Raw genomic sequence first — 4,623 nt, 5'->3', positions numbered from 1 at the left:
TCTAAATACTCCTCCAGAAAAAGATTTATTGCAATAACTGCATTGCAATCTAACTCTATTTTTTTGGTCTACTTTAGTACAATGTCCCGAAGTGATATCTGGTTTTGCCTTTCCTTTTGGCATAATTAAACTCTACAAACAAAAGAACCTGATCAAAGATAATCACATTACTAAAAAGAACCTGATCAAAAATATAAAATTGCACACAGGGAAGAAAGAAAACGAGAAGACATAATATTTGAACATATAAAGAAGATACACAACAACAGGGAAGAGAGAAAACGAGAACAGGTTAAGAAAAAGTTTCTGGGAAAGAGTTAGCTTCCTGAACTAACTCACATTAGTTTAAAAAACAATATATTCCGAAAATACCCCTCGGGACTCTTTTTGTCCCAGAAAATTCAAATCTTTGAGATAAAAAAAACTGATTCAACAAATTTATTCACATTCAATATCATAATCTTATACAAAAAAAAAATGAAAAAGAGGAAAAAACCTTACCTGTTAACTGATGAAGGATTCTGAAGTGTTGAAGGAGTGAAGGAGAATTGCAGGAAAAGTTAAGAAGAAGAATCCTAAGAAAAGTTAAGAAGAAGTATCGCAGGTAAAGAAAAAGAAAAAACAGAAGACTTAGGAAATAAAGAAGTCTAGGAAAAAAGAAAGAAAAGACAAGAAGTTCACTTTATGAAAAGATGGAGAACAAATGTGAAGTTCATTTTAAGAAAAAAAGGACATACCTTTTTCCACTTTGACTTTTCTCTCCATAAAACCTATTATACAGCTGGATAATAGTTTTACCAACCAGATAATAACTTTAACCATTGGATAAACGAAAATAAGCAAATGTATCATGACTCGTCCGATTTACGAGCCAAATCGACTCGGTCCGAGTCGGTACTTGAACCGGAATTTTTTTACGAGTCAGAAAAAAACGAGTTACGTTATGAGTTGAACCGTTTTAGGTATCAAATGGCTCGACTCGTACAAGTCAACTTATGATTCGTACGAGTTTAACAACTATGTATGTGTATATACATATATATACATATATATATATATATATATATACATACATACATACATATATATATATATATATATATATATATATATATATATATATATATGTGACTTTGATATGCACGTCGCACATAGCCTGGAGGCACGCTGCACACCAGGGTTGTGCTGGCTCCTGTGCATGCATGCCATATGTCACGATCATGGTTGTAAAACTCGTTACTCGGTACTTGTTCGACCGACTACCAAGTAGCGAGTACTCGAGGGTAATAATCACATCTATGAATAGTTACTGAAAATTTAATATATATATATATACATATAATAATAATAATAATAATAATAATAATAATAATAATAATAATAATAATAATAATAATAATAATCACATGTGTGTGTTAAATAATAAATCCTTAGGTATATTATACATATTGATCACAGAGTTGACCAAGTTTTACAACACTGCTCGTTTCAGTAAGGGGCCGATCAGGGAGTACTCGTATTCTGTTACTCACCTCGGTAAGGGGCCGACTAGGGAGTATTCGGCCAAGTAATCGACCAACTCGGTGAATTTTACAACACTAGTCAGATTGGAATGGGCCACCCATGCCCCTTTTAGAACATGCCATGTGTCATAATTTTGTGGTACCATGTGTCCAAATCTCGTGGTGCCACGTCACCCTTGCTCTTGTAGGAGGGAGTGTCAAACTTGCCATGTGGTGCCCTTGGTGGTGCCACGTCATCAACGCATGTGGCGCACTTCACGTGCATGATTTTCCAGATTTTCAAAATATCGTAACTTTGTCATACGAGTTCTATTTACGACTTTCTTTATGTTTTCTGAAAGCTCTTGATGATATCTACAACTTTCATTTAGACTCTAACAATTAATTCTCATTCTATCAAAAATTTATATTTTTGATAGGCTTAGGCTAGTTAGAAATCGCTACATAAAACATAACTCCTCCATACGAACTCCGTTATCGTTGTTCCTTATATTGATGGACTCCTATTAATGAGGCCTTCAACTCTCGTTTATATTTTTTAGGATAACAATCAACCGATCTAAAAGACGATATCAGTGCGTACATTGTTGCGTTGAATCTTAGAAAAATCAAAACTTCGTCTAATGAAGTCAGATTTAGACGTTCTCGATATGCACGGTCTCGATTTATCGACTAATATGATATCCTTTTAGACCCCTTAGTCTAAAAAGGTAATTTATCAAAAATTTAGTTTTTACAATACGTAAAGTCGTATTGGTTTAATCGTGAAATTTGAAGAAGCATAACTTCTTCATACGAAGTAAGATTTTAATATTTTTATATGTACGAAATCCTTGTGATGTATTCTTTAGTTGGGGGTATAATAACATGAAACATGTTTACCAATATATATATATATATATATATATATATATATATTAGGGGTACTGTAATACCTCCAACGACCATCTAGTTCTGCCACCGATGTGAAGCTATTTATAAGCGAAGTATATCAAGGTAATAGAGAGATTACATGAATTGAAAGAGTGATTACAGAAACTATAACAGGTAATACAAATCTATATATTTTCCTAATGTAGTGATTGTGTGGACACGTGATATCTGTGTCCCTTATACAAGCCTATAGTTACTTCAATGCATACGTTGTTGTCAAATAATACTGAATTTCAACAGCTTGTTGGTAAGTTGATTTACGAAAAAAATACATGATGTATCTTTTTCTATACAAAAATTAAGCTAATTCATACATAGTCCTCGGAGTTCTCATTTAAATTTGGCTCTTCGGATGTTGAGATATCTTAAAGGAAATCTAGAAAAAGGGATTTGTATTTCAAAAGTGGGTGACGTGCGTCTTAAAGCATCTGTTGATGGTGACTCGTACAAATATCTTAGCTTTAGAAAGTTAGTTTATGAATATTGTGGTTTTCTCTGAATTAAATAGGTTCTTTGAAAAGTAAAAAAAAAAAAAACAAAGTATTGATTTAGGGTTTAGGAGTTGTTACTTGTGAGATATGTTGGGTCATCAAATTATTTGGTGATTTAAACTTTAAAAATGTTAAACATGCTGAAATATTTTGTGATAATAGCGTTGCTATTAAATTGATACATTTAGAAATTGATCTTCATTTTGTTACATGTGAAGATACTTTGTGTCATCAAGTTACTTGGTGATATAAAGTTTAAACACCTACTGAAATATTTTGAGACAATAACTCATGCTATTAAATGGGTATTAAATCCTCTTTTTCATGAGCAAACAAAAATATTTGGAAATTGATCTACGTTCAAGAAAAAGTTGTAAAATGATCAGGTAAACTTCTTAATATTGAAAGTTTGGAGCAACGAGTTGTATATTTTTACTAAACCTTTGTTACAAAAGCATCACAATTAATTGATCCGTTCCAAAGTTAGGATTACGAAACGTGTTAAAATTGTTAAATATATTTTAATAATTCCATCCTAACTTTGAAAGGTATGAAATTTAATTACATCGGTATTTAACTTGGTTTGTTTGCATGAAGGGGTAATCTGCAACTTTGGATATCTTTAGATCAAAGAGGTTACACTGATCTAAAGTGGAAAGATGTAGGAGGGTAGAAGCTCACATGTTGGTGAAGTTGAAGGTTCAATGTGGAAATGTCCCAGGTATAAAAAACAATGTTCTAAATAGCATGCTTATTGTTTCAAAAGAGTTTTACAAGCTTAAATAACACATCTCAAAAGCATATCATTTACTTGATTTTATAGTAGAAATCAATGTTTGGTATGGATCGGTCATTTCAAGCGCTCAACGACTAATATTGTTTCGTGTTGCTAGTTGTATTAAAAAATATCATGACAATGTCAAAACTGTAATAATCTGTATTCTGTCAAAACGTGAGTTATATCTGGAAAAAGTGAAAAATGAATTTGAATTATTTAGTATATACAAGAAAAAAAGTTAAAGCTATCACCAATCACTTTTGTAAATGGAAAAATAAATAGAACCGGAGAAGCTCATAATAGCAATTAGCAGCAAAGCAAAAGCCTGCTTTTATAAGCACAAAAATACAAAAAATAAATAAATAATGTTTAAACGTTAAAGACGATTTTGTAAAAAATGTAATGTTAAAAAATCGCCGTTGCCGGGGATCGAACCCGGGTCACCCGCGTGACAGGCGGGAATACTTACCACTATACTACAACGACATTTTGTTTATGATTTTGTAATTATGTTATAAAAACATATATTAATATTAAGTTATGAACTGCAAAGGAAACAGAACTGTTCAGAAATTTGTGATATTATCATTTATATATAGTGTACTGTTTTGCATCAATTGATAATATTAGCTTTCCAGTTAATATGATATGTTTTTAGGTAAATACTAATGGTTCGTTCTTGATTCCACAATTAAGTGGGTGTTTAGGTTACTAATTTAAACAACTTTTTTTTTTCATTGCAAGAATCAAGAGTGTTTTTAAGGTTATGTTGAATAAAAACAAAATGTAGAAAAGGATTGTTTTAATTAGTTTTAATTAGTTTATATGGTATACAAATGCAAAAACTACTAACTTGATTTAATGTTTAATAAATTCTGATTATACATATAAAATGACA

General features: G+C 31.3%; 1 non-coding gene across 1 annotated transcript; it reads right to left on the bottom strand.

Moving 5' to 3' along the window:
* Nucleotides 1-4,139: 4,139 nt before the first annotated feature.
* On the bottom strand, nt 4,140-4,211 carry TRNAD-GUC (transfer RNA aspartic acid (anticodon GUC)). Its single transcript has one exon. It is a non-coding gene; the product is annotated as a tRNA-Asp (tRNA).
* Between the last annotated feature and the right edge of the window lie 412 nt (nt 4,212-4,623).

Source organism: Lactuca saligna, chromosome 3 (assembly GCF_052625555.1).
Source record: "Lactuca saligna cultivar CGN05327 chromosome 3, ASM5262555v1, whole genome shotgun sequence".
NCBI classification, from domain to species: Eukaryota; Viridiplantae; Streptophyta; class Magnoliopsida; order Asterales; family Asteraceae; genus Lactuca; species Lactuca saligna.
Note: the sequence above shows the minus strand (reverse complement) of the source record. Positions and strands in the feature narration are given on the sequence as shown.